Source organism: Lemur catta, chromosome 16, assembly GCF_020740605.2.
Source record: "Lemur catta isolate mLemCat1 chromosome 16, mLemCat1.pri, whole genome shotgun sequence".
In the NCBI taxonomy this organism is placed as follows: domain Eukaryota; kingdom Metazoa; phylum Chordata; class Mammalia; order Primates; family Lemuridae; genus Lemur; species Lemur catta.
This window is the reverse complement of record NC_059143.1, coordinates 2,821,102-2,836,582: the sequence shown is the minus strand read 5'-3', so window position 1 is coordinate 2,836,582 and position 15,481 is coordinate 2,821,102. Positions and strand designations below refer to the sequence as shown.

Below are 15,481 nucleotides of genomic sequence, written 5' to 3'. Positions count from 1 at the left end.
TTACACAGAATAAGGTAGCATACCAAACAAAAACAAACGAAAATACTTGCTGGGATTTCGGTGGTATGGAGTGGGAACAAATTACTTTCCTTTAGATGGAATGCTGATTTGATTTATAACAGGTGAGTGAAGTAGTGCTTTTAAGGCATGTCTAAAATTTTTTTTGATATAACTCCCATGAAATTCCCTCTCCAGAGTATGGGTTGGCTTTAGTAACCAGTTTCTAGTGACTATAATGTGACAGAACTGCTGTGTGACTTATAAGGTTAGGTTAGAAAATGTAATTCTGCTTCCACCTGACTTTTCCCCTCTGGGTAAGCTTGTCCTTCGAATCCAGCCACAATATTGTGAGGAAGCACAATCCACATGGTGAATCCTTGTATAGACATTTCAGCTGACTGCCCCAGCTAGAGTGCCAGGCAAAAGAGTCAGCTTCAACGGCCAGACATATGAATGAACATGCCTTTAAATGAGTCTAGTCCCCAGCTTCAAGTCACCCCCGCTGTTGTCACATGAAGAAGAAATGAGCTGGCCCTACTCAGCCTTCACTAAAACTGAAGATTGTGAACAAAATAAATGTTTTGAGACACTGACTTTTGAGGTGGGTTATTATACAGCAATAGATAATTGATACAGATACTGATATTAAATATGGGGTGTTGCCATTAAAAAACAACAACAACAACAACTGTTAAAACATGTCAGATACCTTTACACCAGGAGGAAGGTGGAAGCTGAAAGGACCTAGACATGAATAAGAATGAAAACCAAAAGGCCTCCAGGGAGACTGTCAGTGGAAGCGTGATGGCCCTTGAAGAGACTGACAGGAAGGCTTACATGGACAGTGGAGAAAATGATACTAAAACCTGGAGGAAACTGCACTGCTGCTCCACAGCGGGTGAAAGTAAAATCAATGCAGGAGATAAGCCAAAGAAAATTAAATATCAAGGATCCAGGACTTTCTGGATTCAAATACCTGTTTCCCATTTGCAGCCTCTCCACATGTTGATTTAGCAAACATAGATGATCCCTGACTTACGATGGTACAGATCACAATTTTGTGACTTTAAAATGGTGCAAAAATGTTATACATTGAGTACACCCATCTGGAATGGTGGTAGGTCCTGCACTCTAAGCCTGAGCCTGATGCCATATTAAAGGACACTTGTGGCTGGTTATTGAGCTGGAATTGATGTATTTTTGAAGTAGGAGGAATATAAACAAAAAGTGTAACCAGAGGGTAGCTTGTGCTGGTTTTAAAACATTTTTCCATTCATTCTTTCATATTCATGCCATAGACAGAGACATCATCGACAGAGCTGAGGGAGGCAACCAGAACTTGTATCGTCCACAGAGAAGAACCAAAACAATTAGATGACCACACCTTGAACAAAGCCTCTAAGAGAGAGCTCTGGAATTCAGCAGGGAAGTAATAGGAACCCATGGAACCATGGAAGCAAAAGAAAGGGAAGAAGCCACTCCAGCTGGGATCAGCTCAGAGCCAGGCCAGACTTCCCATTGTGGGGAAAAGGGAAGGGAATGAACCCCAGTGATCCACATTCCCCCGAGGACACCTGCAATCCAAGCCACAGGGGACCCCTCAGCCCTCACAGGCCCTGAACTGAGCATAGGGAGCTCCTGAGAGGCAATTCACGCCGAGTCCCACGTACCCTCTGAGAGGGTGCAGTACAATGCCATGTTAAGAGCCAAATCCTCACTGGGCTACATCCTGCCCTGGGGCTCAACAGCCGCCAAATGTCCTCCCTGGCACCCCACTGACATCCCACTATGTTCCCGTAGAGGGTTACAACATCGTGTACCTGCTGAACCCAGCAGTGCAGATGGGCTCCAAACTTTACATCACACACCACCCTAACCCCCTGAGAATTAGGGGGTCTGGCCCAGGAGGGAAGCTGCCCAAGGACAAAGGGAGCCTGAGTGCATGTGCACCAGAGCTAGGGGGCCACTTGACTGAGGCCACTGACTATGAAAGCGACTCTTCCTCCTCCAGAGGCAGGGCCATGGTGCACTTGTGCACACCTTCAGGGGACCCAAGGACTGGCTAGTTCATATGCACCATCAAGGAGCCTGAGAACCAGCCTACCTAACCTGCTGTGGCCGGCACCTGCATGTACCATATGAAAGCCTGAAAACAAGGGCAACTAAACTGCCTTTGCTGCTCCTCCAGCTGCACCCACAAACACCTTCCAGGGCCCTGAGGATCAGTTCATCCCTCCTAGGCTAGCACACATTCTGGGCCTGAGGGTGGGCCTATGCCATGTGTCACCACTGCTGTGGCACCCACAGCCTTGGGGCCTGAGGATTGGCCACCCTACATGCTGCTTTCAGTGCCCACAGACACTGTCCAGGAGCCCGAGGACAATCCTACTGTCCAGCACACAATTCAGGAGCCTAGGGACGACTCTGTCAAGCTGGACACTGCTGACAGCTGCCCACCACACTGCCATAAGTGTCCACCCAAATGTACCACCCAGGGGCCCAGGGACTGGCCAAGCACTGCTATCGTAAAATTGGTGATACAATTGCCACCCAGGAGCCCACTACTGCCATCACTGGTTTGCTGTACACCACAAGGAGGCCCAAAGATCAGCGCCCTGCCACCACTAACACATACCTATGCCACTGTGGTGTGTGTCCTAAAAATCAGTTCTTAGTGCTATAGAGAAGAACCAGGTACCAGGTCAGAGGAACATCTACTGTGAACTGAAAGGTGATGGATTATCTCAGTTTGCAACGAGGAAAGCTGAAGCTCAGATCTAACCTTCTCTTACATAGACAGCAAAAAAGTATAAATGATTCTATAAATTATAATGACTTCATAAAACATAATGCAGTGAATAGCAGACTCAGTCAGTGGAGCCTGTGATCCAGATTTTATGGAAATGGGAGTCAAGAGGGAGTCTCTAGGCCACAGACTAAAGTTTGAATGAAAAGTCAAAAAAAAGAACAGACTCTGCCCTTGTAAGCCTGACTTCCCATCATGTCACGGAGTCAGCAAGGTATAAGCTGGCCACACGCTCCTTTAAAAAGCAAAAAATGAAGTTAAAGACTTTCCACTACATTGACTTCTTACTGTAAGACAACTGGAAATACGCAACATGATTAAGAAAAGAGCTCTTGTAAAATTTGATTTGGTGTTGGCATAAGGATAGACATAGATCAATGATTTGAATTATTAACCCAAAAATAAACCCTCACATTTACAATCAATTGATCGTCAAAAAGGGTTACAAACCAATTAAATGGGAAAAGTATACTCTTCAACAACTGATGCTGGGAAAACTGCATATTCACATGCCTTAGAATAAAGTTGGACTCCCTCCAAAGACCAAATCTAAAATTTATCTCCAAATATAACAGCTAAAGGTAAGAGCTAAAACTACAAAACCTTTAGAAGTAAACAGAAGCATAATTCGGTGTGACTACATTTCACAGTGACTTCTTAGCTGTAACACCAAAAGAAAAAACAGATTAACTCAACCTCATCAAAATTGAAAACTTCTGTGCTTGAAAACATACCATCATTAAGAAAGTGGAAAGGCAAACCACTGAGAGGGAGGATACAGGATATATAAAGATCTCTTACAATTCATAAATAAAAAAGAAAACCCAGTTTAAAAGTAGGCAAAGGATGTGAATAGACATTTCCCCAGAGAAGATACATGGCTGGCTAATAAGCACATCAAAAAACGCTCAGCATCATTCCTCATTAGGGAAATACTAATCAAAACCACAATGAGGTATTATTTCACATCACTGGGATGGAATCTTTTTTCAATCAAACAGATGGAAAATTAGTATTGGCAAGGACGTAGGGAAGTTAGAGCCCTCGTACAATGTTTACGGGAATGTAAAATGGCACAGCCACTTTGGAAAATATATTGGCAGCTCTGCAAAAGGTTACAAATAGAGTTTTCATATGACCCAGCAATTTGACTCCTAAGTACATACCTAAGTGAAATGGAAAGATATGCATACATAAAAACTGTATATGAAAGTTCATGGCAGCATTATTAATAATAGCCAAAAAGTGGAAATAATGCAAAGGTCCATCAACTGATGAAAAGATCAATAAAATGTTTGGAATATCCATGCAACGAAGCATTACTCAGTAATAAGACAATAAGCACTGTTACGTTTTTGCAGGTGGCTGACTAGAAGCATTTCTAACACCACTTATCCTCATAGAAGAACCAAAATCGTGTGTAGACAATCACACTTTGAATATATTATGCAAGAGGGAACACAGGAGTTCAACAGAAAAGTGAAAGGAAATTAAAAATTCTGGGAAGCACAGGGAACATAAGCAGCCCATAGGCCTGGGGCCAGCTGAAAACTGGTAGTGAATCCAGGATGCAGGAGAAGGTGACCGTGTTTCTTCCTGTGGTCCATGTTCCCAGTGGGGAATCACATAATCCAGGCCATGGGAGAGCACCTTGAACCTCCCCAAGCCCAAGTGTAATTTAGGGAGCAGCCAGAAGAGTGTGAGAGGAAATAAAAACAATGGAATATTTAGGGCTATATTGTTCTGCATAGGCTAGACCAGTGCTGAAATGTAAGGTCAGGGAGAAAGCTTCACGAAGAAGAGGAAAATTGTGTGCCAAGTCTGAATAAATGAAGCCAGATGAACAGAAATTGAAAAGCCAAAAGGACAGCGTGAGTATGGCGGAGAGATGTTGCAATCAGCCCAATTAACTGTGAGGATAAACTCCAATGGCAGGCAAGTAACAACATGCGTCCACACAGTAACTTGGAAATTAATATTCATTAATTTTCACATTATTCATAATAGCCAAAGAGTGGAAGCAACCTAAAGGCCCACCAACTAATGAATGGGTAAGTGGTATAGCCATACAGTAGAATATTAATCAACAATAAGAAGACATGAAGTGTTGACACATGCTACAGCACAGATGATCCCTGAAACATTATGCAAAGTGAAGTAAGCCCATACTAAAGTAATATATTGTATGACTATTTTAATGCAATGTTCAGAACAGGCAAATCTATGCAGACAAAAAGTACACAATGCTTTCCCAGGAAGGGGAAGGTGCAGAGACAAGGGGGAGCAGTTCATCTCTAAAACCTGGACTCAACTGTCAATAGCCCACATAATGGAATCTTAACTTCAAAATCCTCATTTCAGATAGGAACATTTCCATTTATCTCCTTCTTCATGGTCTTAAAATGTAGCAACATAAAGATATTAAAATGGTGTTTTCAGCACTATAAGTCTCCATCATTAATATTAGTTTATATCTACTGAAAAATTGTAAATTAACCCATAAAAATCTCATAGGTGACACAATGTCTTTATTCAAAGTAAAGCATGTCTCAGCTCTAACTTTTATTAGCTGGAAACAAGGTGCATTTCCAGGCTGGTATTGCAAATACATTTATCACCTAGATATTTTTATATTCAACTAGATTCAAGGTTTGGCCATAACCAAATATATTGCTTTAAATTTTCTTTCTAGAAGTTTGAAAAGTATGTATCTTTCTTGATACTTACTTCTGCTTTCCATTTTGAATGTCGATACAGTCTTTCTTTTACTTGATTGAATTCATTGATTAAGACATTTAATCTTTCTTCTACCGGAAGACTTTGGTTTCCATTCTGAGCTTGAAGATTTTTCACTTTATCATACAATTGGTCTTGCACATTAATGACTGCCTTGTCCTTATCGTTAGCTTTGTTTTCAGCACCTTCCAGTTGCTGGCCAAGGAACATGTTTTCATTTTCCTCTTGTAGTACTCTAACCATGTTTGCCATCTTTTTACTTTTTCCTGTAAGTCTTTCACACAGAACATTTTTAAGTTCTATTTCTCTAGCACGTGAAAGAACCACATCTTGCATTCTCAAGACGCTAGCAGAATCTGTATCTGTATTAGGGAGAAAACAAGATAGACATAAACTATATGAGTACTTTTTGCATATGAAGCACTGTATGCTTAACATTCACCCATTCATACACTGAACAAACATATATTGAGTGCCTACAAAGTGGAAGACATTATGCTCAGCTCTGCAGATAAAACAGACATCTGTTCTTATTTAAATGCTTCCAATGTGGTGAAGAACAAAGACAAAGTAAGTGACAATTATAAACTCAGACAGATACTGTAAGAAAACTGAGTTCTATGATCACATAAGAAAAACTGATCTACACTGGGCCCAGGGAAGCTTTCTCTGAGGAAGAAGTGGCTATGCTGAGAAAGGAAGGATAGAAAAGAAGCGATCAAAATGAGAGAAGGAAAACATTCTATGGACTGTGGTGAAGCTCCGCTGCAATCTCGTTCCAGCCAACTTAGAGTAACAAGTGCTGGCTGTCCTTATTACCTGAAAGAACCAAAACCAAACAGGTAAGGTACATTAAACAAGGATTTTCAAGACAGTGGACCTTCAGGCAATGGAGACCAGGATCCTTGAAAGAAAGGAAACAAGTGAAGTAAGCCTTATGAATGCCCCAGCTCTCTGCCTTGACCCACGGTCCAGGCCATGAGTAAGGGAGGAAAAACCTCAGGTACAGTCTCCCAGACTCCCTGAGTTGAGTTGATGAAACTGACAGTCTGGTAAAACCAAGGCAGACAGAGATCACGGGACAAAACACTGGAGAGGAGAGAGCAGCACAGGGAAAGAAACTGGGAGATCTGCAGAGATCCCCCATTGGGTATTTAGCAGAGTAATGAACAGTGCATTTGTGCTAGGAAACTACCTAAGACCAAGGGGGGAAAAACAGTTAAAAGAAATAGAGGAAACCATGCCTGGTGTTCACACAGAGCCAGGAAGAGTGGCCATTCCCCTGAGCCAGGCTGCAAAAAAAATCATACTAGCAATAAATAAGCAAATTAAAATTTTAAAAATATTTACAACTTTATCAAACAATGAAATACAGATACAACTGGTAAAATAAGGAAAACCTGTATACTAAAAACTATAAAATATCACTGAAATAATTAAATACAACTTACATAAATGGAAAGATACCAAATATGAACGCAAAATGGAACATAGATCCAAATATTAATATAAGTCCTAAAAGCATAATACTTCTAGAATGAAGCACAGGAGAAAGTCTTTGTGATCTTTTGCTGGGCAAAGACGTTTTAGACATGACATAAAAAGAAAATCTATAATTGAACAAATAGATAAATTGGACTTTATCAAAACTATAAACTTTTTCTGTTTAAAAGATACTATTAACAGAATGAGAAGTCAAGCCACAAACTGGGACAAAGTTCTTGCAAAATAAAGACATTGTTAATAAAGTAAAAATATCCAAAAACTAATTTTTTAAGTGGCAATAGAAGTGAAAAAAAAGTTCACAAAGAAGTTATACAGATGGCCAATAAGCACATGAGAAGATGCTCAACATTATTAGTTATTAGGATAATGCATATTGAAACCATTATGATATGCACAGTACACACGCATCAGAATGCCTAAAAATTGAAAATTTTAAAAAATGGCAATACATGATGTTTGCGACAATACCGAGCAACTGGAACTATCAGATACTGCTGATGGGAATGGAAAATTGTGGAAATACTTTGGGAAACAATTGAGTAGTGTCTTAATAAAAGAATATAAAGTGGTATGAGAAGACGTTTGCGTGTGATGAATGTTAACTACCTTGACAGTGGTGATGGTTTCACTTGTCTCCATATATGTCAAAAATTGTCAAATTGTATATTTTATATATGTGTTTATCGTATATTAATTATACCTCATGAAAGCTATTGATTGTAGCGACAAGCATCTAAGACAGTGGCTGGGACACAGACAGAAAGAAGGGTAGAAAATAACGGAGGATAATGTTGGAGAATTGAGATTTTTAACGTTATAGCAATGAGAAATGATAGCTGTGTTTTAAGCAAGAGAGGACCATGATCAGATATTATTTTTCAAAATATACAATTATGGTTGAAGAGTAGACCACAGTTGGGGCAGCTAGGGTAGAAGGGGAAACAGTTTAAAGTTTATTCCAGTATTCCAGGGGGAAGTTAATGGTAACCTGCCCTTGAGTATAGGTATAGTGGAAAAGAGAGTCAACAAAAAGACTATGAGGGCCATTCATACTGAGAAAAGCACACTAGAATTATAATAACTCTTCGGCTCAGAGTGTACATTATACCTTAGTTCTAACTCTACATTAACATAAAGTATATTTCTGGGATGAACGTGACTAAAATACATCAGTGCTATATGGTGCAGTGCTAAGCAATGGGTATATACGTTACTAAAGGATACGGAAGAAGGCCTTAGATTTATACAATGGTTCTACCTTTACAGTACATTCCAAGCTGTTCAACAGGCAACATAAAATGCTGATAATAAGAGGAAGGCAAGTCATAATCCTCTGGGGCCATTTCAGATGACCAAGTTAAGTCATTATGGTCACCCATAGAATGTATTTGTTCTTTGACCTGCAAAATAAATAACACTACTTCAGTATGTCTCCAAAATACTCATAGCATAAACAAAATGTACAAAAGTGCTGGTTTTCCAACTTTTATGTAAGTAAAATCACAGGTTCTTCTAAAACGAACTGATTTTTGTTCAAAGGATACCTTTATCAATGGCTACTGCGTCTTAATCACTTTTTCAAAGTAAATGTCTTTACAATAAAATATTCTCTAGTTTCTTATTTTATGTTGTATAGTCTATATTCTAACCATAATGCTTTTGATAATTTATTTTTAAATACCTTGTTCTTCTCATTAGACGTTTGCTTTGCAGGCCTGGAAAAATAAAACAATTTCTTTCAGACAAATAATAAATATGTAAAATATAAAGAATAGCTAAAATTTTTTACACATAAAATGTCTAATTTTTATGTAATAAAATTCATATGTAAATTTATTTCTCCTATTGAAAAGATTAAGGGTAATATAAGATATAATAATTTTTACAAGGAAGTTTAAATGATACAAAGTAATTTTAGAAGATAAAGAAAATATATTAATAATATCATAACAAAGAATTAAATTTAGATCAAGCTTTCTGACATTCAAAGCAAAAGGAAAAACACGTTATCTGCATTATTTGATAGAAAGAAACATACCAGGGTATATTTATTGTTGTTATTCTCCTTTTCACTAAAAACAAGCTTTTACTGGCACCCAAACCTATTTGGGAAATAATACTTATGTCCTTATATGAGGGAAATACCTTTTTAACCATGTTATTAGCTAGCTTATTCAGGACTTACTATACAGATACTTTGCATTATTTTAAGCACTGTGCACGCTGGAAACTCATTTTTGTCCTCACCATAATCCTGTGAGGTAGATAACACATTAGGTATTTCATAAAGGAAGAAGCTAGGCACAGAAAGGCCACAGAACTTGCTCAAGCTCACAAAGCTTGTCCATAGGCCGGGCGCGGTGGCTCCACGCCTGCAATCCTAGCACTCTGGGAGGTGGAGGCAGGTGGATTGCTCGAGGTCAGGAGTTCAAGACCAGCCTGAGCAGGAGTGAGACCCCATCTCTACTAAAAAATAGAAATTATCTGGACAACTAAAAATATATATAGAGAAAATTAGCCAGGCGTGGTGGCACATGCCTGTAGTCCCAGCTACTTGGGAGACTGAGGCAGGAGGATAGCTTGAGCCCAAGAGTTTGAGGTTTTTGTGAGCTAGGATGACACCATGGCACTCCAGCCCAGGCAACAGAGTGAGACTCTGTCTCCACACACACACACAAAAATCTTGTCCATAGCAGACCCAGCATTCAAACCCAAGGTTTCTGGCTCCAAAGCATGGGTTTCACCATATGCTGTGAAAGTAACACTTGTAAGCAAAATGTTTGTACCCCCATAATATCCTGAAATTAATTAAATAAATAAATATTTTTTAAAAGGTTAGAGGATAGCAGAGAAAACCATATTATCATTCCATTTCTGGCTAAAATCATATATAATGATTTCTGAATCTTGTAAATGTTTTCTCAAAAGGTTTTATACCCAGGCAAATTTGGAAACCTACTTTTAATAAACTAAAAATTTATTTTTTCTACAGAAAGTCATCAACAGGCATTCATTCATCTATTCCACTGTTCATTCATGCATTCAACAAATACTTATTCAGCACATAATACGTATCAATGACACTGTTGGTACAAGGAAACTGTTTTTTATACTTTAGAACTTTATAATCCAGAACTAATAACCTGTAGTAGATAGTAAGAGTTTGTTATTTTATTGCACTTGAAGAAAAACCTCCCCTTCCCCCCAGAATTTAAATAATTATAAAGTTGACACATATACCTGATAATTTAGAGCACCTTACCAAATCATAGGTATTCATTATGCTACTGGCAAAGGTACTGTAATATATACAGTTAAAAATGAATGTTTAAACTGTAACAAGTATGGCTTAAGTGTTTGTAGGTTTATAACTACACTTTTTAAAATCTATGTATTGTAGTTTAACTTTTAGGTCATCATTGGCATCTTTAATTATATTAGACTATTTCATTTCTGAACCAATTCTGAAGAAATAACATCCTACTATAAAATCATACATGAATAGAACTTCTAAGGACAATTCGTTTACTACAAATGCTCAAAACATAATGTATCAAGCTTTGTAGTGCTTAGACATGTAAACAAAATTAAATTTCACATACATGTCCTTCTCTACTGGATCATTCCCAACAGCATACAGATATACTCTCTAAAAGCTTCCAGTTTAAAATAAAGAAAGAAAACTCCCTTGAATCCCACATTCTTCTTCAGTTACCTCCCGTTTCTCCATTGCCTTTCCCAGGAACATTTCACTCGAGAGTTGTCTATGCTCTCCACTACAGTCAGGGTTCCATGGTGAACATTTATTGAAACTGCTCCTTGTCCAAGTTCACTTGTCTTCATCTTAATCAATCATTCCACAGCATCTATACAGTTGAGTATTCTCTAGCTTTGGCAGACTACACTGTTCTATTTCCAGTGAAAGTAATCACTGCTGACATTCTTTCACAAGGACATAAAGGACTTATAGATTTTATCTTCCTTCATTCTATTTCACTTCAAGTTCTGTCATTCACACCACCAGTTAGTAAACTGGCTTTCTCATACATTGCTCATCACAGATTCGTTTGAGGTCCATTTTTCATTTTCATTTTTCTTTACTTCCCTTATACTGCAATGCAGGACCAATACTTTAAAAAAACACATAAAAGAGATAATGTTTTCTAATAGTTATATTGACAATATAGAGACAATTTTTAGAAAATTAAGAGTCTTCTCCATTCCAATTCATTTATTAATTCAAAAAACAGTTATGAAATACCAACAACATGCAAGGAAATGTATATTCCCTGCTTCAAAAAACAAGTGAATTGCAATTATGATACAATGTGATACATAAGAGTGGATCTTTCAGCAAAGTTCTATCTGAGCACAATGAAGGCTTCACGGAACAGACAAAATGTAAAAGGAGCTTACCAGGCAAAAAGTAGGAGAAAGCCAACCTGCTTAAGAAAGAATGTGAGCACAGAGATTAGGGACAGGGTGTCTAGGTGTTTCTTAGGAACTTGAAAGGAAAAGTATAAAAGACATAGAAGAAAATGATGAGAGGCGAATGCTACGCTGACCTTGAATGCTACACTGAAAGTCTGGAGCTTACGGCCTACAAGCAATGATTCTTAGGCACAGGGGCCATAATTAGATTTGTGCTATATTTTTCATTTTCTGTTTAAATATGATAATGTTTCATTTCAAAAGCTATAAAATAGCATGAAGTACATATAACATGAATGTAAGGAATCGGGAAATATTTTGGGGGAAATCTTTACTTTTAGAATACTTATACTTCATTCTATATTGTTTGAAAATGGTAATATTGTAATGAACTATAATTTTGTTTGAAAATAAAATAATTTATTGATTTTTGTATACTTTTAGCCTAGCTAATTGTAATGTAAATAGTTGGATTCACCAACAGAAAAGTGTATTTACCTTTCTTGTGCAATAAACACATGTGTAAGAAAATCACTATCATATACCTATATACATTTACAAAGAAACTGAAATTTCCCACAAGAGATTATGTTAGGAGTTGAGCATGAGCCTCTAAAAATATCAAAAACAAAGATAAAACAGTCATAAAACAAACCATGTAGATAACTTCTCTGGTTAAGACTAAGCAGGCAAAAACAAAGTGGCAGGGGAAAATATCTTCCTGAGAGCAATTACTAAACAATTGCCCTCGACTCAAACTGCAAAAATAAGTCTACAATTCCAGAATAACAAATAGTTTTCATTTCGAAAATAGTTCATAGAAGGCAACTTTTAAACAGAAAATATCTGGTCCTCATACTTAGAAAATGAGTGATCTGTAGCCATGGTAACAAGTAGGTACCCCCAAGTAGTTTTAAATCTAGTCAATCCATCAGTGACCACTGGCCTCATTCACCAATCAATGTCAGCCACTTGCTTCTGAAAGACAGGCCGTCAGACACAAACTCATTCCAATAAACATGCCTGGGAGTGCCCAGCACTCAACCACTGCATCACTCAAATAACCATGCCAGTACAGATCATGTCAGCCTATGTATTCCTCTGAAAGGCTGCCAGTCCTCAAATGCCACTTCTCCCAAAACCCCGTATAAGATCAGTAGCTGCTCTGTCAGAAGAAACTGTGCCTCACCAGCATAGCTCTCTTACTAGAGAAAGCATTAAATTCCAACTTTATCTTCTTCATTCAGATATTGAAGGCTCATCATCCTTTGGAAAGAATTTTTTTAAGTACATTAAATTTACCTCTCTTCTATTTCACTTTTCTTAATAAAACACAAATGGAGGCAGGGCACAGTGGCTCATGACTGTAATCCTAGCACTCTGGGAGGCCGAGGCAGGTGGACTGCTCGAGGTCAGGAGCTCGAGACCAGCCTCAGCAAGAGCGAGACCCCATCTCTACTAAAAATAGAAAGAAATTATCTGGCCAACTAAAAATATATATAGAAAAAATTAGCCAGGCATGGTGGCACATGCCTGTAGTCCCAGCTACTTGGGAGGCTGAGACAGAAGGATTGCTTAAGCCCAGGAGTCTGAGGTTGCTGTGAGCTAAGCTGATGCCACAGCACTCACTCTAGCCCAGGCAACAGAGTGAGACTCTGTCTCAAAAAAACAATAATAAAATAAAAAATAAAACACAAATGCAGTTTGCAATTCCTTTGATCTGTCTTACTATACTTAAAACGATCATAATTACAGTAAAAGAATAAATACTGGGTAAACACATTATTGGGCTTTTCTTCCTAAATGGAAACAAATCAATAGACAGAATATAGCTTATTAGAAATATCCAAAAGAATCCAAAAATGCATAATTGCCAAGTAAAATTGTCACAATGAACCCATGTCACACTTTTTTATTCACAATTTTTTTAATATTCTACTTACTTGAAAAAATAAGTTCATAATGAAATAAAATAGCATTTATGCAAAATATTTGTATATGTGCTTATGTTCATATTTTTAATGAAGGGATTTTGGCTTTTATAAATCTTACAGCGGAATCTAGTGATGTTCACAAAAATGAAAATCCTACTCTACTAAATGATCCCTAAAATATTTCTAGCTTTGTTTTTTTTTAATTCAGGATAGTATGGAGGTATAAACATTTTTGTTACATGTAATGCATTTGTCTCACCCAAGCCAGGGCTACAAGCCTGCCCTTCCCCCATACAGGGCACTCTGCTTCCATCAGTTGTGGGTTCATCCCCCCTACCCTCCACATGACCAGGACCCAATGAGTATTACTACCATGTGAGCACCTTAGTGTTGAACAGTTAGTACCAATTTGATGGCAAGTACATGTGGTGCATGTCTTTCCATTCTTGTGATTTTAAATGAGAATTAGTCTGATGATTAAAACAATACCCACAGGGTAAACTCCTTACTCTGTTAATACAATTCTATGGAGTAGCTCCTTACTACGTTACATGCTAGGCTGTTTTCTAGGCACAGGGGATATGGCAGTGAACACACAAATGTCCTATCATGAGAGTGAAGGAAACACACAATGACAACAAACAGAACAGATGGGCAAACTACATCGCATATTAGAGGAGAAAAGGTAAAGCAGGTTAATGAAATGCTTATGTGTGGGAGAAGACGGGTGGTGGAAATGTTAGCATGTCTAGAAAAGGCCTTGCTGAGAAAATGGTTGTTAAGGAGAGAACTGAAGGAATAGACAAAAAGTGGCGAGGAAGCTATCTGAGAGAAACCATTTAAAATAGAGAGAACCGCCAAGTACAGAGGTGTGCCTGGACAATTTAAGAACAGCAAGAAGTTCAGTGAGGCAGTAGCAGAGCTAAAGGGATAGAAAAATGAAAAATTAAGTCAGAGGTACTAAAGGTCAGATCGTGCACAGCATTTCAGGTATTAGGAGGAATGGTGACATATACTCTGGCTGAAAAGGGAGGCAATGGGGACGTTCTGAGCAGAGGAATGACATCATCTGACTTGTTTAAATAGGAGCAATGGGTTAAGCATTGATGGAAAGAGGATTAGGAAAAAAAGACCATTTAGCAGTGCGTTACACTCATCTAGACAGCAGATGGTGGTGGCTTAGACAGGCAAGTGTTGAATGGCTTCTGCACATATTTTGAAGGAAGACCTGACAAGATGTGCTGAGAGATTAGATATTAGATGTCAAAGACGAGAGAAAGAGAGAGAGAGAGAGAGAGAGAGAGAGAGAGAGAGAGGTGTCAAGGATTACCCCAAGGTCTTTGTCAGAGTAACTGGAAGCGTTGCCATTAACTCAAGTAGGAAAGACTCCATGAGGGGGAGGTATGAGGAAGAACATCAGTAGCTCAAATTTGGGAAAAGTTTTCAATTAGCAATAATCGCGCCTCAGATAAACCTCCTTGGCTATGATACTGCCACTGCACAAAGCTCAATTTTCAACCTGGTAATTTTGTGATACCTAACAGCTACCCAAAGAGAGGGGTCAAGTAGGCAGTTTGGGATATAGGTCTGGAATTAAGGAAACCATTAGCACACACAAGGTAATAAAAGTCATGAGAAAGAAGATTGAGGACTGAGCCCTGTGACACTTCAATGTGCAGAAGGTGGGGTGTGAGGACAAGCACACAAAACAGACTAAGATGGATGAACTAGAGAGGAAGGAGGAAAAACCAGGAGTGATATCCCGAAAGTCAAGGGAAAAAATGATTACGGAGGAGAGAGCTTTTCACTGGGGAAAAGATTGCTGATAGGTTCTGTAAAATGAGGTCTAAGAAATTATATCGAGAGTTATTAAAGTGAAAATCAGTGGGAACTTTGAGAAAACCAACTTTGCAGTAGTGGTGTGGGTGAAAATTGCTGGAATGAGTTCAAGAATGAATGGAAAAGAAATTCAAGTCCATGAGCAGAGACAGTTTTTTCAAGGCCATCATACCTAAGTGGCCTGATCATGGATGCTCTAACGTTCTTCTTGTTTAGCTATATATTTCAA

The 15,481-nt window shown here is 38.4% G+C and overlaps 1 pseudogene; it reads right to left on the bottom strand.

Moving 5' to 3' along the window:
• Positions 1-14,837: 14,837 nt before the first annotated feature.
• On the bottom strand, positions 14,838-14,921 carry LOC123622014 (annotated as a pseudogene).
• Positions 14,922-15,481: the final 560 nt, after the last annotated feature.